Here is a 26,859-nt window from a genome sequence, read left to right on the forward strand (position 1 = left end):
AACTGTTACGAATCGTAACAGGATAATTATTTACGCGTGCTGCTCACACGCTTGGTCATGCTAGAGTCGGGTAACAGGTGTATTTGCGTGTGTGCCATTCAGTCGTGTGCCATTTTTTTCCACCTAACATGGATTACGCTAGAGGATAATTTTACCCTTGAAGAAATGATTTTCCTCCCATTCCCATCGAGTATACCCCATTTCTCTTTTCCCATTCTATCTCTTCTTTTCTCCCCCTTCTCATCGAGTAAACCCATCTCTTATCTTCCCCCTGGATATTCAGATGTGCACCACATTTGATTTTAAGTCTTCTCAACTGAAGATTTCAGTTCTTCAATCATCTGTTAATCATCGTCATCGTCATCATCATCAGTTTAGGGTTTCGATTTCAGTTTCTCATCATCAGTTTTAGGGTTTTATATATTCTGTTATCAAATCATCTGATCTTTGAAGAATTGATCTTCAATCATCTGTTACGCGAGTTTAGGTTTTTGATTTCACAGATCTCTGTAAATATTTATCATCTGTAGGATTTCAGTTTGTAAATTAGATTTTAAGGTTTTAGTATTTCAATCGATTTTATGGTTTCTTATTACTCGTTTGATTTGGTATTTAAATTCTTAGGGTTGGGTTTGATTCTCTGCAGACGAAGCCATATTTAATTAGGGTTTGATTTGAATCGTTGGAAACAGATTATAAACCTTCTCAATATGATGTACATAGTTATTATTTATGATTAGTCAATCTGAACTGAGAGCATATTAGATTTCTGATTCTGATTTACGATTTTAGTTGTGGTATGTACTGTTCATTGCATAAATAGGGTTTAGTGTTAAGTTTATGTCTCTTTAATAATTATATATGATAGGTAGGGTTCATTGCTTAAATAAGTTCAATTTTTTTCATGTAACTCATCTTTAAGTGTATGAATCAAGTATCAATCTTTTTTGCACATGTATTCATAAATCCAGTCAGTTGCACTGATATGATAGTATATGAGTTTAGTTATATTTGTTTTGATGGTAGTTTGCAAATATGCGTGCCGTAAAAGAGTTGTTGCTAATGTCATTGTTTGGCTTTACAGATGCCAAGCTTTTGATTGGTAGGAGATTCAGTAACACCACTGTCTAGGGTGATATGAAGCACTGGCCATTCAAGGTTCTATCCGGTCCAGCTGACAAGCCCATGATTGAGGTCTCATACAAGGGTGAGGAGCAGCAGTTTGCTGCTGAGGAGATCTCTTAAATTGAAGGTCATACCTGAAAAAGTATGGGGTTGTGGGTCTTTCTTAAGAGTGTTGTATATAAGTATAAATTCTATTCATGAAATTCCTTCTCAGATTGGTTCTTTAAACTCAATCCAGGTATACGCTTTAGTATATACTATTGGTTTTATTCGATTTGAAGGGGATTGTAATTTTATTATGTTTGTAATTTGTCGTGCTATATGTATCTTGTGCAGTTTAACTTCATTACCGTCTTGATTGGGTGGTTTGGTCTCTCTAACGCAACTTCATGTTGCAAACAACAAGCTGACTAATTTTCCAGTTGAAATTGGACTTCTAACTCGTCTGCAAATCTTGAAAGTAAATAACAACAGGTAATACTCACGTTTATAACCATTTTCACTTTGTGAATTTTACCGTAGTTAAAGTAATTGCTCTCTCTAAATTATTCATGTTATTGCTTTGGTGGTAGGATAAGCTCAGTTCCGCCGAATATAGGGAATTGTGTCTCCCTTGTCGAGGTGGTATTCTGATCTTACTTTATTATACAAAAATTCGTATTTGTTATAAGTAATATATATATATATATATATATAACTTGGATTTGTGATCCGAAAAAATTTCTTGGTGCAGGTTGATCTTGCATCAAATATCTTGGTAGACTTGCCTGACACAGTTGGGAGTTTACGGAATCTTGAGGTACTCCATGTTTGTGTAGGCTCTGCATCTGAGTAATAGTGGCCTCAAATCCCTTCCTTCGATGATATTCAAACTGTGCACCCAACTCTCGACTCTTGATCTTCATAATACAGAAATCACAATTGATATTCTCAGTCAGGTATTGACTTTTGATTCTTTTTTTTTATCTAAAACTTGTGCAAGAGGTGATAGTATTATGTATCCAAGTATTATGTCACACAAGCAGTTTGAAGGGTGGGAAAGTTTTGATGAGCGTCGTAGATTAAAGCATCAAAAGCAACTGGATTTCAGAGTTGGAAGTTCTGGTGTGTTTGATGAAGGTGCTGATAAATATTAAAAAGGTACTCAATCTCTCAAGTCGCACATTGCCAAAGTATATGAATGCAGTTCCATATACATTTCAGATAATCAATCAAAGATAACTTATATGTTGAATGCTTTTTCATAGTAGTTTTTTTTATTTATTCTTACTTTTGTAATTACAATATGCTTTTGTGCAAAAAAAATTAAAGGTATTGTAATCTTCCAATGTTTGCTGTGTCTGAGTTTCAGTCTTCAAATGTTTGCTTTCTCTGCATTAGTTTGGCTGAACATGCAAGTTTTTTCTCCTTCATATTCCTAGTATTTTCTTCTCATAATATTTAGAAATGAATTTTCTTGTCATCAGGGTGTTCTTTTAAGAATTGAAATTGGATCTCGCGATGTTATGTGAGTCATGTTTGTGTAGATTTGTAGGTTACAAGTCCTAAAAAGAGTATATGTCATGGTTTGTGTAGTTTACATTCTTAGTATATCTTGCGTCTATCTTGTGGGGATGTAGCTGGGTTGTTTGGTCAGACATTTACATACCGGCTAGATGTTGTTAGGAGGAAGATGAAGGTACCTCTTGGTTTTTTTATGTCCGCATATTCTATCTTAAGTATTAGTAAAGGCATTCAGTTTAAACTTGCTTTATTTATTACTCAACTTAAACTTGCTTTCTTTGGTCTTTTTTCTGTGCATATTGTTCCTTCATTAACTATTGTATTCAAGGCGTACGACATGATGAAGCCTTGGCTACGAGTTTCTTTACTAAATTTCTACTGTGTTTTGTATCAGCAAGGATATGTGATCAAACAACAAGAAGCACAAAGCAATCTAGTACGAAATCGCCAAGAAGATAAATCTGTATTAGTAAGTTACAAACAACCCAAAGTCTTTTTGATTTTAAAATTCAACCTGCTAATTATTTTCCTGGCATGTTGATCTTACAAACTTTCTTAAAAGCCTATTTTTTTTCTTTCAATGTGCAGGTTGGCATACATATTTCTGGATAGCTTTAGTTCCCCTCTTTTTAAGCTTGGTAATCCCTCGAGCTCTTTATACATGTTTTCATGATTTCCTATTCCACCAATCTTTTCTTTTTGATTATGTTGTCATTTTTGTATTGTCTTATGTGCGATTTTATGTGTTATCTCTAACCAACTAAATTTGGTTTACACTCTTGCATTTGCCTAATTTTCTTGTCTAACAACGTTGCTGATAAACCGTTGTTAACAGTGTTTTGTCTCTGCAGGTGAAGTATTGCGTAGCTGCTTCTTTCTTGGTAGAGAGATCCTGTAAGAGCAATGGCCATTGGATTGAAGATGCATAGTTGTTGTCGCGTTGGATTCCATCAGCTTTGTGAATCTTACTTCAGATGCAGCAGTCTGCGGCATGAGAAGGCTTTTATGTGAGTCGTGTTTCTGTTCATGTTAGCATGTGACATGGGAAAACTTAGATATAAGTTATGAACTTAGAAAGTTTTTTAAGTTTCTATGAACTGAACTTTGGAAGTTAGTAAATTTCTATCTATGTATTCCCTCAGAATTTGATACTTAACAAAAAAAAAATTGGTACTTAGAAAAACTTGTGTTTTTTTTATATGAATGTGTAGATATGAATTGATTGGGTATAGTATGAATTGATTGAAACTATTGTTAGATATGGATGATCGGTAGAATGAAATGTGTATTTATTTGGAATTCCGGCGTATCCCGGTCGAGAATGAGCTGCCGGTCAACCTTGATCCGGTCAAAATTGGTCATTGCTGACTGATTTTGACTAGGTCAAGGTTGACCGACAGTAATATTTTTACAGTTACAAAAAAATTCGTAACGGCTTTAACTTGTTACAACGTCCTGTTACTAAATAAATTCGTAACCGCTTGAGCATGTTACGACGGTGCCACGTAGTAACGGCTCTAAGCTGTTACAAGGGTCGTTATGAAAAAAATTCGTAACGGCTAGTGGGCCGTTGCGAAAAAGTTGTAGCACCCCTGGAACCGTTACAACCTTGATTCGTAACGCTCAAAAACCGTTTCGAATCGGTAAAAATGGTTTAGTGAAGCCATATCTTCAGAATTAACCATTACGGTCTCAACACTCTCTTCGCTTCCCTCCCTAAGACCAACCTTTCTCCTCCACTTTGTGACCGAAGCAAGCCTGGAACGACCATTTCTTGGTTTAGGCCAGGATTGTATAGATTGATCTCTCGAATCAAAAGTACTCATGTGGAGTGCATTGTTTAGGGTTTAGATTCGTTTCTCATCCACACACCCAAGACCAAAATCAGCAGAAACAACCACAAACAGTATTGAAACTCAAGATTCCACCAATTTTCATATTCATGTGGTTCAACTATCAATTCCAGGCAATTATGGCTCATAACATAATAAATATTGACTCTTTATACTTTGCCAAAGTAGATTTTATAAAATATTGACTGTAAGTCACAACCATGTCGTATCAAAAATACTAAGACCAAGCGTACGTCATCAAACAAAATCACAATCAATTAAGAAAATCATGAATCAATTTAAAATAGTGCAAAAGTCATAAAGGAATTAAATATATTTACCACACGCGTAGAGAATGGCTTCCTCCGTCATCACAATATTTGATTTTAGCTCTTCAAACACGCTCAAAATAATAATCCATAGCTCAAAAAAATGTTTCATTGAAGAAAATATAAAGCAGTGTGTTTGTAACAGTTATAATTGTTACAAAACCCACTATTACAGATAACCCTAACAGAACTCTTGCGAACTCAAAGTAATTGTTGGAAACATTGTTACAAAATTATTGCGTTTGAAAGTATAGGCCACGGTTTCTGCGATTGTCCTCTGGATCAGCGACTGAGTTGAGCGATCCAATGTTCACCAGCAGAGAAGATACTCTTCAACTTCTCCCAAGGCCTCCGTCCGAACTCCAAACTCTCGGTAGCCTCTGATGATACTCCCTTCACTTTATATAGACACGCATCTCCATAAATCCCGAGAAATCCTTCCAAATATCTTTTTTTTCTTCCCCCGCTGGTCACGGCCTTTCAGTCATTCCTGTTTCTTCTCACGCATATTCTGCTTCAATTTTTAACCCAAATCTTCTCTATATTCGATGAAAAAAACCTCAGGAAACATATCATGCCTTATTTTTTCGTCGTACCTGCCATATATATCCAACAGTTCACGGCTTTCCCTGTTTAACTGAATATCGACAATACTTCCTCTTTTAACGAGTCTGCAGCTATTACCATCTCTGTTAGACTTGACACGTCATTACCAATCCGAAACAGCAACCGAGTCTGACTAAATCTCTAACAATTCCAAACCAGGAAGTTCGCGGTTTTCTTTTCCCTGAGCCGAGAAGATCATGGACACATCTATTTCGTTTTCTCTAATATGAGCCCGTTACAAGCCATTTATGACTTAACAGGCTGATACCCATCCAAATTCGTGAAGAAGTCCATCTAAATCTCGTTCAAACTTTATCCAGTAAAATCCGCAGATATGTGTAGAATTTTCCCGCCAACTGAATATTTGAACGTGAAGAAGAAAGGTCGCCCTTTAACCAGAGTAGGGTGCGAATAGCAAGCGGGTGCAAATAGTAGATGGGGGGTGCAATAACGGTAGGTTACCCCTTATCAACTGTGTACCCCTTATCCATTTGAGGGGGGGACTTCAGTAATTTTCTCCAAAGAGTCCGAATACCACTTTTCGAGCCAATTTCTCCGCGCATGTTTATTTCTCCACAATTACCTACAGAGACATAAAATACCAAAATAAATACAAAAATAGGTACTAACAATATAGAAAATTGAGATCAAAATAGACACATAAATGCGTATATCACTTCATAATAATCCATGTGACATTCTTGTTAAGAGACTCATCTCGTCCTGCATTGCACCTTCCCATTCTTTACACTTTACATTACGTACATCTTATAAATAGGAAGTAGGAGTACCATCTTCAACAATTGGTAATGCATAAGTAATGTAATCATTCATTCAACCAAGCTTCCTGGTTGATCTTCTTGGTTTGCTGGTTGCTATGGTCTCCGTGCCCGTAGCTTCTGTATCTTCTACTGAATCTTGTTCCTCTTCCTCAACAGCGTCACTATCATTTGGAACTTCAGTAGCTACTTCTCTTGCATACCCAATTTCTTTAGAAGTATTTTGAACAGATACAAACTTAACTGGAATTGGTGGAGTTGCATCAATCTCCACCTGCTGCAAAGGCTCACTAGTACTGGTGCTTCTGTTCTACACCAGCCGAGAACCCAAGACTTTACCATAAACATCTCATCAAATGTGACATCCCTACTCATGACTAAGTTGTTCTCAAATGGATTCCAAATCTTGAACCCTTTCACTCCACTTTTCATACCCACAAAGATTCCTTTCACGGCACAACTATCAAGCTTGTTTTTACTAACATGATACCACGTAGGACAACCAAATATATGAATTGAGTCATAGTCATAAGCTGGTTTACCAAACCATTTCTCTGTAGGAGTTTTACCTTCTAATGCAACTGATGGAAACCTATTAATGATGAAGCACACATATGTAACTGCCTTAGCCCAAAACGCTTTACTTAATCCAGCATTAGATAACATACATCGTATCTTCTCCAGTAAAGTACGATACATGCGTTCAGCTACCCCATTTTGTTGCGGTGTCTTCTTAACTATGAAGTTCCTCTTTATCCCCTCATCTTGACATAGTTGCAAGAACGAATCACTCTTATACTCTCCATCATAGTCCGAACGTAGTACTTTGATCTTTCTGCCAGTTTGAGTCTCGGTTGCCTTTTTCCACCTTACAAAGACTTCTAAGACTTCATCCTTATGCCTCATGGTGTACACCCATATGCGCCTAGAATAGTCATCAATTAACGACACAAACCAATGTTTCCATCAAATGATGCATTCTTGGAAGGACCCCAAACATTTGAGTGAACATAGTCAAGAACTCCACTAGTGTTGTGGAAAGCTTGTTCTTGTTTTCTTTACCTTAACACAATGTTCACAAAATGCTAACTTGCAGACAATAACACCTTTCAACAAGTTTTATTGAATCAAACTATGCAACGACTTCTCACCGGGATGTGCAAGTCTCATATGCCATTGTTTCGTCTTCTCGGTAGTAGAACTCTCAATGTGTTCAGAAATATACAAATCCTCTGTTGTTGTACTCCCAATCAAGTAGTACAAGTTATGATGACGTGTACCCTTCATGATTACCATAGATACAGATATTACCTTTAGAACACCATTTTCAGCGACTATCTTATAGCCCTTAGCTTCTAAAGTTCCGAGTGAAATCAGATTCTTCTTTATGGTGGGTACATATCTTATCTCCTTTATCTCTCTAACCATACCAGCATGCATCTTGATACGAAAACTACCAATCCCAATCAACTTGCAGGTATGATTGTTTCTCATACGTACTTCTCCATCAAGCTCTTCAAAACTTGAGAACCAGTCCCGATATGGACATATATGATACGTTGCTCCAGTATCTAATACTCATGTACCATCTGTAATAACACAAGATGATGGTTTCACAATTATCGAGAAATCAGAAGCATCATCTTATTCTTCCTTACCTTTAGCAATGTTCACCTCGTTATTACTATTATCTCCTTCTCTTGCCTCACGCTTTGTACAATCCTTAGCCCAATGACCAAAGTCATGGCACCAAGTACACTCATGTTTCTGCAGTCGCGTTATACTCTTAGAACGTCATCTACCTTTACCATAAGTACCAGTCTTCTTTCTCATGTCTGTTGAACGACCTCTTGCAAGAAGTAAGTCATTGTTAGCTTCACTTGCAAGGTCTTCACGATCCATATTCCTGAACTCCTCATTATGCAATTTCGTATTGACCTCAGCGTATGTCATCTTATCTTTGTCGTGCATTAAAGATTTAATCATAGGTTCATACCTTTAAGGAAGAGAGTTTATCAGACACAAAGCTTGTTCCTCATCGTGTATCTTGTCATCGTAGTTAACCAACTCAACAAGAAGTTTATTATATGAATATAGGTTCTCTGTTAGTGTTGCACCTTTCTTCATGTTATAGCGATACAAATTCCTTTTAAGATGTATCTTATTTGCCACGTTCTTCATAAGGTGTTCATTCTCTAGCTTTTCCCAGAGATCCTTAGTTGAAGTCTCATGCTGATAATTAACTCTTACTGAAGTTGCTAAACACCCTCGAATCGAACCCAGACATAACTTATTCATCTTGTTCCACTGCTTGTCAGTTATATCTGTCGGCCGACCTTGTAGACCTTTTTCTAGGTCAAGATGAACAGGGGAATCCATTACATCCGTTCTCCATAAACCAAAGTTATTGGTTCCTGTAAACTTTTCTACCTTGAGTTGTGATATATGTGAATGAAGTATTTGTTCTTTTTTTTATTTATCGTTACTTGTGGACATCGACGGTTCTATCGGCTCCTCGTCATCCGGATTAACCATTATTTAAACAACCAAATATAGATAAAAACATAACCTTAGAGATCAGATTTATCTCAAGTAATCTTCAAAAAAAAATACCTTCAATTTTACTGCAACATGAATACCCGTATCCAAGAGCGTCCCCTTGCTCTGATACCAATTGTTGCGCCAAAGCCTACGGAAGCGTTAGCTTTGCACTGCTACAAAGGTGCCTCGGTATCGCCAAGAACACAATCACACACTCAAGAAGAAAAAGTATTTAACGAGGTTGAATCCTCGGAAACGAATAAGTAATTTTATATATCACCGTATAGGTTGGAGTATACAAAGCTCAAGCAGGAAGAAGAAAACTCCTACTAGTTCTGGTGTGCTTTCTCTAGTTCTCTCTATGGTTATTTACACACATCAATAGGATTGGACACATTCCTTAACAAGGATTATTTTCTTATAAGTATAGGGTTTCCAAGCTTAGCTCTAAGAGACAAACCTCTTAACCTTCGGTTTTCGCACTCAACAAATAATCAACGAAAGAATCATATGATGGAGGAAAAGAACATAATAATATCATGGATTTATCCGTATCAGAGATAGTAACACTGATATTAGACATATCAGAACAGATCTTATTAAATTCATTAATATGATCAACCATAGACTTACCCGAAGACATCCGAAAGGCATGGAGTCTGCGCTTCAAGTAAAGTTCTGAAGTCAAATCCTTTTGCAAGTAGAGCTTCTCTAACTTCTCCCACAACACCTTTGCATAGGTTTCACTCGAAAAGTTATGAGTAATTTTCCTTGATAAACATAAACGAATAGTTGAACATGCCTCCAAAACATCCCACTTCTCATCGCTCCAATCCTTTGGTAACGTTGTTGGTTTGTCCTTGATAGCTTTGATTTGTTTCATACTAACAAGAATATCTTTTACATCAGTTTGCCATGATGTGAAATTATCTTTCCTATTGAATTTGATAATATCAAATCCATGCACCTTCAAAAATCCACTTGATGTAGAACTCGACATGTTCACTTCTAACTATGATCCTCTACACCTTCACCGCACCACTTGTTAGGATTAAGACTTTAGAATTAACCTCTTCACAAGACACTAGTTCTTTGGATCACGTAGAACTAAAGAAAACATAATATGATGCACTAAACGAAACAAGAAAGACACAAGATTTAATGTGGTTCAGCAATGTGCCTAAGTCCACAAACGGCTACGATCAACTCTTATTATTAGAACGAATTACAGAGAATTAAACCCCAAACTATGATCAACAGATTGTTGTTCACAAACACTAAAATAATTCCCTAGAACAAAGCGCTCTAAACCCTAAAATTCTCTAGTTATGAGAAATCTTCTCTAAATTGTGTTCTGTGTATTTTTCCTTAAGACTTGTACACCTATTTATATAGGTTACAAACTTGTCTTCCAAGTATATGAGTTATACTAGGAAACCTAAACATAGCTACAAAAGGAAACCTTGAGTTTAACTAAATCAGGAAATCACTAGCTATACCAAATTAAGGGAACACCTAGATGATTCCAGAATACTCTAGAACCTTCCTAAAACATCGACACCATAACATTAATGTGATGTGAATTATCAATGAACTAACTGCTGCTGCAATTGCATATGGTATTGATAAGAAGGAGTCAAGTACTAGAATGATCTTATTGTTGACCTTGGAGGTGGCACATTTGATGTTTCCTTACTGACTATTGAAGAGGGTATTTCCGAAGTGAAGTCTACTGCTGGAAATACCCAACTAGGAGGAGAAGATTTCGGCAACAGGATGGTGAATCACTTTGTGCAAGAGTTTAAGAGGAAGACTAAGAAGCACATTAGTGGAAATTCTAGGGCATTAAGAATGGCATATGGAGCGGCTGTGCAGGCTGCGATTTTAGGTGGTGAAGTGATCGGGTCTTGGATGGAGTGTTGCTGTTTGATGTTACTCCTCTCTCCCTTGGTTTTCTCTACCTACTGAAACAACCAACCTGGAGTGTTAATTCAGGTGTACGAAGGCAAGAGGGTGGAATTCCACCTGCGTCACGTGGTGTCCCTCAAATCACTGTTTGCTTCCACATTGATGCAAATGGTATTCTAAATGTGTCTGCTGAGGATAAAACTACAGGGCAGTGGAACAAGCTTACAATCACTAATGACAAAGGTAGGTTGTCCAATGAGGAAATTGGGTAGATGGTGTAGGAGGCAGAGAAGGACAAAATGGGATGAATAACAGAAAAGTCGAGTCAAAGAATGCTCTGGAGAATTATGCTTACAATATGAGGAATACTATCAAGGACGAGAAGATTGCTGGGAAGTTGGCACCAGCTGACAAGAAAATTGAGGATGCTATTGAATATGCTATTCATGTGCTCGATGAAAAGATGAAAGAGCTTGGAGAGTCTTTGCAACCCAATTATTGTTAAGATGTATCAAGGTGTGGTTCTGGTGGCATGGATGAGGATGGTCCTGCAATTGCTGCTGGTAGTGGTGCAGGACCCCAGATTGAGGAAGTTGATTAAGTGGAGGAAGAATATCACTGCAATGGCTTGAAGTTGATGAGGATGTGTTTCGTTTAGTTTAGTTTCTTTAATTAATGATGGTATTGTTGCTGTTGCTTGAAGTTTAAATACTTGATGGAAATATCAGATACCTGAGCTTTTAGTTTGTGAGTTTTGAACTCTTCATATCTTTATGCTTCTGTGACCTTGCTGGAAGTTGCATTTGCATTTCATTCTTTGTTTTTTAAACTGTTTCGTAGGTTTGATCTCGAGACCTCATGAAAAGAAGTCTTATGGTTAAGGTTTTGGATTGTTTCTATGACGATTTAGTATCACATCGTGGGAGAAGGAGATTCTAAATTGGTTCGACAACACAGGAACCTCTGCTGTGAACTACATGTACAGGAGCTTTTCTCAACGGAAATGGGCTGGCGCAATCAACTTTCATTTTTTAATTTTTTTTCTCAATGGAAATGGGAATGCAAATGGTAGCTAGGAAAAGAAAGAGAATGCTGAACAGGATATCACCGGTACCAGAACATTAAAACGCCTGTAACTGAAGAAACACAGAAGATGTGAAGCACGTAGAAACATTGAGTTCAAATTCGCCAACAATCTAAGCATCTTAAGTATCAAATAAAGTCGGAGCAATATCTCCATGTTGTATAATCCGGTTGCTCGATCCTAGCATTACCTTCAATTTAAGTTGAACTTTCGAATGTAGTCTAGTTAGTAAATTGTCAGCGAGGGTGAAACTCCGTCATTGATACCTCATTCACGCTTACATTTCCGACATCTTCACAAGGGATGTTGGGTTCTAATTCACCACGCAACAAAAATGTAGACGGTAATAAAGGGATAGAGTGGTTATTTAGCATGTGAATAATGGATGCCATTGTGGGTCTATTAGCTACATCTTCTTGAACACATAACAACCCAATTTGGATGCATCTCATCACTTCGTGTGTTGAGTAACGTTCTCTTAGTGTCGTATCTAACAACTCTATAGATTTACCCTCCATCGAAGGCCCCATGCCTACAAAATACGGTTTCTATGGTTAGTGTGTGCAGTAATTCAGTTCATCTGGCTCACATATCACTTGAAAATGAGAAATTACATGTCCAAAAACTATAAAAAAAACAAAATGCATACTCACGTAGCTTAAGACAGTGGCAGCATCTTCCAATCCACCGAAAGAGTTACTCCTCTTTCCGCACACTATCTCTAAAACTAACACCCCAAAACTATAGACGTCTGATTTTACAGAGAATTTACCATGCATTGCATATTCGGGCGCCATATATCCACTGCAAAGCCAGTAGCATAAGTAAGAGATCTTTCTACAGTTAATTGCGTGGTCGTATTTATTCAGAGATATGATTATAGAGTACTCACAAAGTTCCACATATTCGTATTGTGCTGTCTTGATTTTGATTCACCTTGAAAATCCTAGCCATTCCAAAATCTGAAATTTTGGGGACCATATCTTCTCCTAATAAAACATTGCTGACTTTGAGATCTCGGTGAATAATATTAAGTCGAGAGTCCTCATGTAGATAGACTAGTCCTTTAGCAATGCCTCCTATAATCTTGTATCACCTTTCCCAATTCAAATATGCGCATTTAATAGGATCTACAAAAAGCGAGTCAAATGACTAATAAGATTAGGTACATAAAAGTTCAAATCATTCCTATAATAAGAAAGCTTACATTCAATTTTCCTCTCAAGTACTTTCTCTCTTCTCTTTTTGCAGAAATACAAAATGGTTATGATGGATAATATTGTAATCACTGACGGAACAACTATAATAACGATCACAAAAGTCGAAAGCGAATTGTTTTTCTTTGCTGCACGAACATGAATAAAATCACATATTAATTGAAATCATCAATATTGTGTTTGTCTCCAAACCAACCATCTAAGATAGCGGATTTTAATACATGTATGTTTTTAAATGCTTACTCGGTGAAAATGAGAATGGTGGTGAGGTTGCATCTGGTATAGGGGATGAAAATGGTGGTGAAGTTGCGTTGCGTAGATAAAAAGGAAACATCTCATATCTAAAATAGCAGCTCCAACAAAAAACTCTGCCACCTACTCGCTCGCTATACCGTTTTCGAATATCATTGATCCTCCCGGTAAGACATTGATTGCAATTTTCAACAGATAAATCAGAAGAACACTGAGCTAGCGCATGTATTTTCTGAGAGCGCGAAATGTCTATGCTTGCAATAGCATACAAATTTTTATTAGTTGAAGAAGAAGAAGAGGAGAAGACCCAACTAGAAGCAACTTTTACCAAAAGATTATTTATCAATTTGTCGAGTCCTGAATTAAACTCATCTGGGTTTGTAATCGAATTTGCATCAGAGAGAGTAAATGACGGTGTATCTCGCATGATTGAGAAGAATGATTGATCGGAGAATCTTACAACGGCTATTTCGTTATATGCAATAACTGCTTCTTTAAAGTTTGGACAGCGACGTAGTACTTCTTTAGCGGCTATATCAACACTGTATTGACATTCTTCCGGTGTAATATCACCTCTGCACTGATAAGATCCATAAGCCGTATTAGGCTTTTGACCGATCGTGTCGTTGTTGTATCCATTACCGGTAATGTTATGGTTGAATGGATTTGTTAAAGAAGACAGAACAAGATTAAGATTTGACCGATACGTCTTAGAAGTGATATTACCTCCTGAACACAAATGAAAAACATTGCTCATATCATTTTGCGCGTTAGTTTTGAACATACAGTACTGTATATTGAATGTCAGAATTGTATAAAGAATTTTGATGAAAATCTTAAAAAAAACTACCCATATTTCTTTCCGAAAATGTGTGATTTGTCCAAATATTTTTAAAATATGTTCAAATGGACGAGTAAAAATTAGTATGGATGAAATGGACAACAGAAAAATAGCAAGGATGAAACCGGATTCATGTTGACTTAAACTTAAAAAATAGCAAGGATGAAACTGGATGCATCCTGATGTAAATTAAAAATAAAAAAAATATTTGAAAATGGGTAGGATGAAATTGTTTACATCCTTGCTATTTTTACATTTTTTTCCATTTAAACAGTATCAAAATCTAAATGTCTTGATTTAGATTATTGATTTTGATCTTTTTAATCAATTTTGTGTATTTCTTCTTTGTTTATGTGAAAATCTGCATTCAGTGATGGAAAGCCAGGTTGAATCTTTCAGGCATCCTGTTCTTGAGTTAGTTTTTAGACACTACAAGGTCAATATAAGGAAGTCAATTGGTAGAGAATATAGAATGATCCATTTTTTATGTTTGGCAGATAAGCCAAACACTATTTGATTATTCATAAGATAGTTGAAAAACAACACGAAATTATGTCGTGCACCCACTGGGGTCCATCCCCGCTATAAGGGGGGTCAAATCGCATAATGTAGTAACTTATAATATGAATTATTGATATGGGTATCCTGCATATTCATTCTACTACTTGTTAAGAAGATTAAACATGTGTCATTACATTTCACATTTTTTTAATCCGAGTACCGAATTTGTTTTTGATTGCAAATTAGCTTGGAATAATGTTTTTTATCATTATAATCACCCTTTTGTTGGTGGGTTGTACAAACATCCAAGGAAAGAACGGTGTACAAGAATTTTTCAAGAAAAAACAATTAACTCAATCAAGATATCAATTTCTATCCAGAGATACTTGAACTTTTGGTGCAAGCCCACTCAACAGCTTCACCCCAAGCCAGGGAAAATGACATTGCTTGTCCCATGGATTAAACCAAATTTTGAATGCAACAAACTAAATTTTGATGCATCTTGGATTTCTGCTACTTCCCTTGCTGGTTATGGTCTAATTATGAGAAATTGTGCAGGAAATGGAAACCAAGTTAAGTCAGGAGTATTCCAAGCTCAATGTCCAGAACTGGCAGAAGCGCTAGCGTTACTGCAGGGAGCAAAATGGGCAAAGGGGGAGGGCTTCAAGAACTTCTCTATGGAGGGTGAATGTGAGAGAATAATCAGGTACTTGCAAGGAAAGGAATCTTTAATGGTTTGGCAGAATGAAGGAATAGTCAAAGAGGCGTTGGATATCTTAAATAGTTGTTCAGGTTTTTTGGGTTTCAATTTCACTGTTAGAAGTGGGAATCAAGTGGCGGATAAACTGGCAAAGGAAGCAAGAAAATCATCGCTTTTCTGTACTTGGAAAGAGGAGATGCCTAACTTTCTATGCCAATTTCTTTTGGTGGACAAATTAGGCGGTAGTAATAGCATAGGAAGTGTTCAGTGTGCAACTTCTTTTAATGTTTCAGTTTCTAATGCTTATGTAAATAGTAATATGAACTCTACTTTACTTTCCATTTCAGCTAATGCCAATGAAAGTATGTTGCCTGAAGATCACAATAGGGAGCCTGTTCTCATAGGGATATAAATGGCAACAAACTGGAATTTGGTGTTGTGCTTCTGTTTTTCTGGTTTGGTTTTGGAATGAATTATCTTTTATGCGCAAAAAAAAAAACATCCAAGGAAGATTGGGTCTCTTCGGAAACCTTGCATGAAAGAGATGATGGTTTTCCTAAATTGCTTCTCGCCACTAATGGGAACAATGCTGCTAAATATGTTAAGCATAAAGACCTCTTGGGTACTTGCACGGATACCCAGGTGCACAGTTAATTTCTGTTTTGGAAACTCACTCATTATTTAACCTTCGCCTTCTTCTTTAATTATCGAGCTTTCCTATCTCTCAAGCCATTGGTTATCTCGTTGAAGGCTGGTGTAAGTAGAAAGACATGGGGTAGCATCAATTACCACTTGCATGGGCTTAACAGAAAGTTAGAAGAGATCTGCTTGAATACGATTACGTATGCATACGATGCAGGTCAGATATTCCTGCCGTTTGTGCTAAAGCCAATGCCAAGAGTACCCCCTCTTGGATAGACAATTAAGTGATCTTTGCATGTCACTGAGGAACTCATTGTCTCTTTTTAGCTATGTTTAAGCTTCAAATTTGCGGATTTATGAACTCAATGAAGAACTATATGCCTTACACATGCACTAGAGCTATTTGCGGATTTATGAACTCATTTTAGTAACAAAATGATGTTTCGTTTTTTGTTACTAAAATTTCAGTCTGTTACTGTCAATGTTACTATTTTGTGTCTTTATATCTTTTGACTCTTAGCAGTACACTGTTTAAAATTGTTTAATCAGTTTCATCTTTAGTTTAATACTCAACTCCTAATAGATCTTTTCAGAGTTTATTCTTGGAAGACGACTGCAGGTGAGCAAGTAGGAGTAGGAGAGGTTGGACATGTCATCTATTACACAGTAGATGAGTATAGAAATATCACTTGATGTTTTTTGTTAGTCATAAATTCCGGCTTCTGGGATTGGTGCCCAGGTTTCTTAACGGACACCATTAGTGGTGATTGTAATGGGTGCCTAAAAAAAAAAAACGATAACCATGTTACAGTAGATTCTGCAAAACGTTGCATTATTTTTCAAATTTTGTAAAACGTCATCTATATTTCAACCACTGACAGCAACCACAAGAGATGTCAATGGCATCATGTTATGTATATTCCCCTTCACGACTAGGCAAGTTACTTTTCGGGTCGCACTATAATTAACCCAACTATACATGGCAGCCGCACTCCCAAAATCAGAGTGCATCTTCATTGGCCATCACCGTGCAAGCTATCAATGTGCAACTGCAAGCGATCGTATTGTACAACTACTGAACAAAGAATTAAGCCTATTGCTTTATTACGTACTTTTTTGATGTACTTTCAGATGCATCCGATGTCCTGATGTGATCAGGAATTTGTTAGCTATTTAGGAAGGATATTGTACATAAATAAAGTTAAATCATTTCCATATGATCATTGTACTTTTAAATGAACTAAAACAATGGAAGAAAATAATTTTTATAATATATTTCTCAAGAAATTATGCCCACAAATGGCGATAATCAATTCTTTATTAACGCTGACATGTCAACACCACATCGATCCTCATGTTTTCTCAAAATTTATGCTGCCACGTGGATGCAACAGTTGGTTTAAGCAACGATTTTTGGCGGGATGCGTCGGTTTGTTTAAGTAAGAGAAGACAAGACACGTCTTTGTCATTAACCTATACGATAAGTTACGTCTTTTTGGTTTAGACTTTTCCATTTGATGAGCTCTCTTTCAGTTGCGGCGGCCTTTTGACTTGCATAAATAGCGAATATGGATTACAGTCGTCATATATTTCCACTTCGATTCTCTAATGTACCCGCTGTTTGGTTTCTAAGAGGTAATAACGACTTCACATTCCTTCGATTTAAAATCTGTCTGTGTTTGTTTGTTTTGGTTTTTTGTTGTTGCCAGTTTAACATTTCCTCCATCTTTGATCGAAGAATCATCCAGTTCAAAACATGATTGAAATCTGAATTGGTATATCGATAATGTTGGGTGATTATTTTATGTTTCCGGGTGATATGTTAATGGATCTAATTTTTTTTCCTTTGGTATGATTGTTCATCCAAGAAGTAAAGTAATTGTTGGAACAATTGCCGAAATCCGCCTGCAAAATAATCATAAAAAATCAAAAAAAACTAAACGTTATGGCTTAGTCACGACCAGATCGCTCTATTTAAGACGTTTCGCGGCTCTGCCCAAATTGTGCAAACAGTTCTTCCATGTCGCGTCGTCCCCAGGACAAAACAACTGATTAAATTCTCTTTCACAATCGCTCTTGCACTTGAGAGTATGTGATACTTGTACACTCCTATTCTTGCTCATAATCAAATTTGTAGAAAACAAGTGATAATCATACACTAGTTGTCTTTCTCTCAAAATTCTTTTTCTTTTAAACTCAAAACATATAGAAAAACTCTCCTTTTTGTTTTCCTACCAAAAATTGAGTTTTGTACTCGAGAATTTCAATAATTAATGACACTTAATTATTATAAAATTAAAACCATTAACTTCCTAAATAAAAACGGTCAAGGGATTAATGACAAAACAAATTCCTTTATTAAAGACAATTATGACTATTAAAAATAATTTTAATAAGAATGGTAAATGGAAATAAATTTTGTTTTAAATAATATATTTCCAACAATCCCCCACTTATATTTTTTAAAACATTGAGCAAGATCATCTATATAGTGATGTGCATAAGTAAAGGTATCTTTCGATTTTGAACCTTTACATAGTGCTAGACTCTCCAAAAATATGACCATAGAGTGAACGTAAGTCTTTGAATTCTAGGAGAGATAAGAAGATTGTCTAACACACACAAAACTATACTAGTGTAAAGTCTAAAGCCAGCACATTACGGCCCTGTGCTTGAATTCCGGTTTAATGAATGATCTAGAGAACTGCCCATATTCTCATAGAAAGCGACCACACTTTCACATCCATATAGGTGAGTCTATCAAGAGAATTCCTGTAGCTAAGTACCCCAATCTAAATAGAGATATATTAAGAGTTTAGAAACAAAAACTCAACCTTAACTCGCTTCAGGATATCATGCATGGGATGAGTTCATAAAAGCATGATTCTGTGTCTATATATTATCCGTGACTTAGCCTCATTTGAACCTACATTTTGGGATCTCCATTCATAGGTAGGGATTACCTTTTAAACCTATTTCTGGAATCTTGAGTTAAAGGTTGGGTTTCCATGACGAACAACTATGTTCATATCATTTGTGAATCGTTATTCCCTTTGAACCTATTTCTAGTTGGGTATCCAACAAAAATGACTAAATTCTCAATGGGCATCAACATCATCCCTAAGATGTATTCACACCGTCTTATTAATCCTTTCGTCAAAGGGTCAACGATAACTCTTTTCAGACCATATATAATCCATTCTCATAGCATCAAAAATGCTTTCTATCACCTATATATGTCGACTCTACCGTTGTAATTAACGGTTTTCAACTCTTGAAATAGCCGCGGTACTATCGCATTGGATTTATATGTATGTTCTTCCTCTATCTACTGGAGGACTGAATCACTCCATCCCTTAGAGGATTCTTTTGAGAGGATAACTCAATCAGCATCGCAATAATATCCTTAAAGGATTGCGGTAAACATTTTTGGATAGTGTATTTCTAGGTATAAGGTTCTTTTCAGACACCTCATAACCTTCTCAATGTTTTTCTAATTATCCATACATGGATTATTAGTAAATCTGCATATATGTAACCCCCACTACAGAAGTAATATACATATAGTCTATCACGTAGCAAGAAGCAATGTCATGCTACCATACTCATTTCTAGTTCAATCACACACAATCTCAAAGAAAATTGGTACTAAATCAAATGAGTGAAAACTAGTTTACAGTTAGACCATATATATTTCTATATATTTCCATTGTATTAAATATATTCAAGAGAAGAAGAAAAAAATCATTCAAGCATATACACTATCTTCCCTCAAGTCTTTCATGCCAAATAATAAACTAAGCATATGCTAGAATTTAAATCCCACATGCATGTTCTCATTTTCATTAACATCATATAAGTTAGAGTTTACATTCCACAAATCACTTATGCATATACAACAACGAGCGTTATGCATTTCATTTTCAAAATTCTGAAATTATTCAAACTAATCAAAAAATTAATGTTGTCTCATTCAATTGTATTAAAGTTTGTTTTAGAATATATATGACGATGACTTATCTAACTTATATACATTCTGCTCTTGTAGAAACTACACAATTTTTCATGCTTGGTATACATAGATTCTCATCTTTTATACATTCCATATATTTTTCTACATATGATACACAACAAATCACACATCGTAGAAACAACATCACCAATCAAGAATGTAAATCAAGTGACATGAAAGCAAGTATTGAAATTAATTACCCTTTATTTATTTTCAAACTAAAATATTTTGTTCTTAAAATCTTTTTCCAAAGATTAAAATCATGAGGAGCTAAGTATCTCAAGCAAGATAATAATTATGACTAAAGTTTGTTTTAGTCTTACTACTTACACATCAATTCTTAATGATCTTGTGATCTCCATTTCTATCTAGCTCTTTAATTTAAGTTTAGTAATCAAACATACATAGGGTAGAGTACCCCCACTATTTCTTGACCAAAGGAAACTTCAAATTAACATCAAAATATAAAATTGAGAAGTTACTTATGCAAATTGCATTTCTAGCCACGTTCATTCAAAAAAATTTATAGACTTCGTTAGACGTCAAACTTCGGTGTTTAATAGCAATTCAAAAAATACAAAGTCTCCTCATTCATACAAAAATTAGAAATAATTTTTTTTTAAGTGCAAATAATTTCTCTAAATTTGTATTTGGCGCGTTATGTGTTCTTGCTCATTACTAATAAATTAATTATCCACTTTCAAAATCCTTTTGGCACAATATAGAGGACGACCAAACAAACATTTTTCATGAAGACATCATTTCACTATTTACTACTTAAAATATCAATTTTAGTCACCAAGTTAGACTTCGTGAAACATCAAAAATATCTTATAAAATTATCAAACATTTTATTTCATCCGATGCTTTTGTAAACTAGTAAGATTGGGAGTTTACATGATTTGAAGACTTGGGTAAAATTCGATACGTGTCACTTAAAAAAATTCTTAGAAATTTTAGAGGAAAACACAGCATGCTCACTAACTCAAAAAATTTCATAGAAGCAAGATAAAATCACATCTTTCAAGCATTCCAAAGCTTCAGTCATATCAGATAAATAATACAATATTTGGTTCAAACATTCCATTGATAACATATTTATTGTAGTAGTGCAATGATCAAGTTCAACAAAATTTTTAATCTCAATCTTGTTAAAAACAAGATAAGCAGAAACTAGATTCTTTATCATTTTGATGGTATGAACATCTTTAACAAGATAGTTCTACCAGAAACAAACTTTTCAGACCATACCAATACCAAGAATCCTAGAGATGGTGTCTCTCACCGTATAAATCAACACCACTTTCTTTCAAACGATTTCATTCAACTTTTGAACTATAACCTATCAAAACAAACATGGTGTCTCTCACCGTATCCACAATTCACATTAACTTAGCTTGAAAAACATTGTTAATAATATTTGATATTCTTGCACTGTCGTGTCGTAAGACTTGGTTTAATGCAAGCGTAGCAAATAACTGCATAATTAAAATTATGTTCATTTCTTGGTGAGATTTGGTATTCATATTTGTTTTGACTAGGTTTCTTATTCTTTCGGTTTTGGTTTGGTATCAAGTTCTATCTCATAAGTTCCAAACTTGTATGAGTCATTCATTTGTTGTCGTAAACAATAATTCTCAATATCTACTTTCCGTACAACTCATTCTAACATTGAAGAATCAATTCATTTTCAATGTAGAATGCAACTATTTGATCACTACAACAATTAAAAATATTTCATAAAACATACCTCATTTGCTTTGGAAGCTCAATTGGTCATAAACATTGTCCACTCTTTTGGCACCGACAAAGAAATCATCAAAACCATTGCTCGACAAATTGATTAATCCTCGCTCATAATTTTTATTTCATTGGCAAATAAAAACTTGCTCAAGTAAGTGAATTCTCACCTGTCATAATCATTTACATGTGAGCACTTAAAAGCAAAAAAATAAGTAAGGCATGCACTTACATAATAACATAAAAATCAATATCTAAGTTGCTCTCGTAAGTGTCAAACAAAGATTCAAACTTCTATACTCATAACTTTCTATCAAGCATATTATCAAACGCATGTGGAGCATTAGTTTGATTTCTAACAATGGTCTTCTTTTTCATTTCCAAAATAAGTGTATGAAGTAAAAAATGAAAACCTGAATTTAATGTAATTTATTACATCTAAATCTCTAATATCTAATGTCAAGTAGCATCTCCTATTTGGACAAACATACACAACTATTTTGAAATCACCACATCTCTCAATCTAAAAATCCAAACGGAAAATTTCAAAATGGGTTTCCAACATACTCTCATGATTTAAAAGTTTCATGTTACACGCTAACCCAAAATATCAGCACAGAGATCAGAAAAACTAAATTAATTAATACTGAATTTCTAATCGTCAGAAATTTCTCAACAACATTTTTCAGTTTTGTAAAATACTCAAAATATACTTTTCGGACTCCAAAAATTATGAAATTTGGAAGAGATAATCCTCATGATGTCTTATATATGTGGTTAAAATTTCTAGACCCAATTAATTTCTTTGTAGGAGATAAAAATAAAACTCTACAGCTTGTTAAAAACCAATTGTGTAACATCAACCATATTTTTCTATGTTACATATTCATGATGAAAAATATTATCCTTGTTACAATCCTAATCCATCAAAATCAGACATAAAATATACTTTAGGTATCAAGTAACTTAATCCAAAGCATCATGGTTTATCGCAAAAGTAAAATTATACCGTTATATAATTCTATAAAACGAATCAAATGATGATAGTTATCGTGTTTCAACAATCGTTTCATTTGATATCCATGGCAGAATAAAACGTCTTAAAATTTTTGGAACAATTGCCGAAATCCGCCTGCAGAACAATCATAAAAAAAAAAAAAAACGTTAGGGCTGAGTCACGACCAGGTCGCTCTCTTTAAGACGTTTCGCGGCTCTCTCCAAATTCTGCAAACAGTTCTTCCATGTCGCGTCGTCCCCAGGATAAAACAGCCGATTAAATTCTTTTTCACAATCGCTCTTGCACTTGAGAGTATGTGATACTTGTACACTACAATTCTTGCTCATAATCAAATTTGTAGAAAACAAGTGATAATCATACACTAATTTTCTTTCTGTCAAAATTCTTTTTCTTTTAAACTCAAAACATATAGAAAAACTCTCTTTTTTGTTTTCCTACCAAAAATTGAGTTTTATACTCAGGAATTTCAATAATTAATGACATTTAATTATTATAAAATTAACACCATTAACTTCCTAAATAAAAACGGTCAAGGGATTAATGACAAAATAAATTCCTTTATTAAAAACAATTATGACTATTAAAAATAATTTTAATAAGAATGGTAAATGGAAATAAATTTTGTTTTAAAGAATATATTTCCAACAGTAATTATGTTCACTTATACCAGCAAGTTGATTATGGAATAGCCGGATATACACTTTCCTGTTTTTCACTCAGGTATGATTCAAGTAATCCAAGAACATTTCTGAAAGCAACTAGCTCATGTACGTAACTTCTCCCTTATCTTTTTAAATTTCTCAATCTCCAAGGAGAATGATTATGTTTCTTTTTTACAGAGACTTTGCCGAAACGGCATCAGTATGCATATCTCGCAAGACATCATATGCTACTTCTTGCGCCGAATAAATTGTTTATCGATGTTAGAATCCCCATAGCGATTCGAATCATTGCAAATAACATAATGACAGGATTGGGTAAAGATGTTTCTTTTCGTCTGCACTAATGCTTTTCAACAAAAACAAACTGTTGCGGTTGCCCAGCATTTAGAGAAAATCGACATACCCCTACAGACGCTGATTTCTTTTGAATCCCAATGTTAATGGGTATATTCAAATCGAGCATTGAAATGTTTAAAAGTTGAAACTCCATAAGGTGAGATAAAAAATCGAGTATTTTCCCTAATAATTACAATATACAAAACTAATCCATTATACCACTACACAAGGAAACATTTACCATGTCACAGCAACAATCATTTATGTGGCACTGGAACATGGTTGGAGAAATAACACATGGCCAACAACAACCATTAATGTTAGAAAAAGTTTTATTGAGGCAGTATTAAGGTAAGTTGAACCGATTTAGACCCTTTCAATGGATGAAACATATTTTAAACCTAATCGCCAATCATCTATTGGTACAAAATAAGCATATACACCATACGGGTTCGAGAGACAATACTTCAATGAGTTGTTCTGTCGAAAAGAATCGAGATGAAGTGATGGAAGTTTAAGAATGATGAGAATTCAAATCTTTTATACATTTGCCAATGGTTGCAACATAGTCGTACTATTTGATTGCTTAAGGGTACAATATGTTCGTATGCAGCCAGTAACGGATATGTTAGGTTTCCCACACTTAGTTTTGTGTTTGTGGATGCGTAGAAAAATAATATTCCGTTGTCATTTAATGATTTAATTTGCATTTGAGTGTAGGGGACAGATGGGTTTATCCGTGAACGACCAGAGACTAGCGCTGTAACTAAAGAATGGAGTCTACTACGGTCGAACCAAATGAAACTTCGTATGTTATTGCAGGTCGTTGTCGAGGAAATGAAAGCTCTTTGTGTTCTCAACTACCACAAAAGATAGAAGGAAATAATCATTTTGTGATCGAGGAGGTGAAATTTCCTTAAAAAATGAAAAAGAAGAAGAAGGGCATTCACAAGAAACAGATTCCATGCTTCGAACTAATAGTGGCAACCGTACCAGCACAAGAGAAGTGAGGGCAATGGAAACATGGTTTGAAGGTTGGTAGTGCGAAGATACATACGTTTCTATAGCTGTTGGACTATTTTTTTAATTTTAGTTTTTATCTCCGTTTCAAATTTGGTCCATCTTTTCGGTTGGAGAATCATCAATTACAAAGGAGAAATCATTAGTCCAAAACAAAGTTAGGCTAAGTTAGCCTGTGTTAGTGGTAGTCAGGATTTGTCCAGACTAAGATAAATCAAGGGTTGTGGTTCTCCTGACCATCCCCTATAACTCGCACGTATGGCATTAATTCCAATATTATGAATGAAAAATGAATACTCAAGTCAAGATATAGATTTTCAAAAATTATAACGGGAAAGATCGAACTCATGACCTATTCTGTCATAAGAGTGGCCTCTAACCAGTGTTCCACCTTGGTTGGAATTAATATAAAAGATAAATCCACGGTGGTGGTTTGTTCAATTTAAATATCATAATTGTTTTATTAATTAGTTTTCACTAGTTGCACATAATAAATAATCTATTCATTATAAAGTGTTTTATTAATTAGTGTTTCACTTATTGCTCATAATAAATGACTAATCATTTTTTAATTATAAACGTTTTCTTGATTAATTATAACATTTATTTCTATTAATAAGTAATTTTGATAAATAATATCAATAGAAATTTTTGGCGACAAAGAGTAGTAGAAGAGGTGGAGGCCGAAATATTAGCGGTGGTTAAGGGCGGCGCCAAGCACAATTATATTTATTTTTGTTCATTTATCATAAAATGGGATACAAAGTCCATTTTCACATGTATCCAACTTGCCAAGAGTTTTTCCTCCCTCTTTCCTCAAAATCCTGGCTCCGCCCCTGGTTTGTGGTGGAAGAAGTAGTGACGGTGAGTGCTGGTGAGTAGTGATGGACAATATTAATTTTATGTTGTCATTACAACATCGATAACATTAATGTAGTGTGAAAGATGTGGTTGGTTGTTTTTAACACTTTTGATAAAGGAATGTACCATATATTTCAGGGATGATATCATACAAGATAATATTTGCATGATCGTAGTTGGATCACTCAAATGGTACCCCTGTTATCTTTGGTACCGTATCGTATAAATCATGATTTTTTAATGTTAAAATAAAATTGATTGCAATACAAAAAAGAATATATACACGGAAAAAAAACTAATCAATTGACGACATTTTGTTCAATATAAACTTCATACATGGCATTTATGATTGAAAATTAGAATTGCGTCCAACAACCTACATGAGGTGGGCGGCAGTGATGGTGGCAGTGGTGGAGTCAAAAATTGACATTGAGGAGGCCTACTTTTTAAAAAAAAAAAAAAAACATGTAAACTTTGGTGGACTAAACCATAAATATATATGGACAAAGTACTATTTATAATATAAACTAAAAAATTTATGTAGTTATTAAAAATTTAAGGGGTTAGAGCCAGGTTAGTCAACCCTTGGCTCTGCCACTAGGTGGTGGTGGATATAAAAAATGGATTCATATGGTTTTATGGTGGCGGCGGGTATTGGTGAACAAAAACATATTATGTTAATTTCGTAACGCCACAAAATATGTAACGTTATATTATAAAGTATAAAACGTGGTTGATCATTCTAATATTAAAATAAACCCGATAAGACACATGTCCATTTTAAAAAATTAGTGCAATCAATTTCCATGTTATGTAATAACTAAACGAACGACACGAATCAAGTTCAGAACATATGAAATTATTTATTATCGATTTGTCTATGTAAAGAGTGGTCAGGATTTGTTCTTGGCAAAGATAAATTTATCGTTGGGGTTTGTTTTTAAATATTTTATTAATTAGTGTCTCATTGATTGTTGATAATAATTAATTAAATTTCTATTATAAATGTCCCTTTAATAATCTAACATAAATACATAATTTTATTAATAAATAATTATACTAAAAGTTATATTAATTCTAATGGTGGTAGTGGAAGTAGGGTTAGTATAAACGGTGGCGGGTGTTTGTGAATGGTGGAGGCGGTAGCATTACTATTGGTGGAAGAAATAGTGGCGGTGGATGGTTTTTATGGTGGTGGGTGTGGGTAATAGTAGTGGATAATAATAGGCTTTGCTTTTTAGTGAGCTTTATTGACCGAGTAAAAAAAAATCATCACAAAACATGCAACATTGTATTGTGAAAGATGTAATTGGTTGTTTTTAGCACCATTGATAAGGACAAAAATCAAAT

The 26,859-nt window shown here is 34.9% G+C and overlaps 2 pseudogenes; both read left to right on the plus strand.

The window, feature by feature from the left end:
• Positions 1-995: 995 nt before the first annotated feature.
• LOC113280502 lies at positions 996-3,078 on the plus strand (annotated as a pseudogene).
• A 7,413-nt stretch (positions 3,079-10,491) lies between these two features.
• LOC113280503 lies at positions 10,492-11,224 on the plus strand (annotated as a pseudogene).
• Positions 11,225-26,859: the final 15,635 nt, after the last annotated feature.

The sequence above is a fragment of the Papaver somniferum genome, chromosome 5, assembly GCF_003573695.1.
Source record: "Papaver somniferum cultivar HN1 chromosome 5, ASM357369v1, whole genome shotgun sequence".
In the NCBI taxonomy this organism is placed as follows: domain Eukaryota; kingdom Viridiplantae; phylum Streptophyta; class Magnoliopsida; order Ranunculales; family Papaveraceae; genus Papaver; species Papaver somniferum.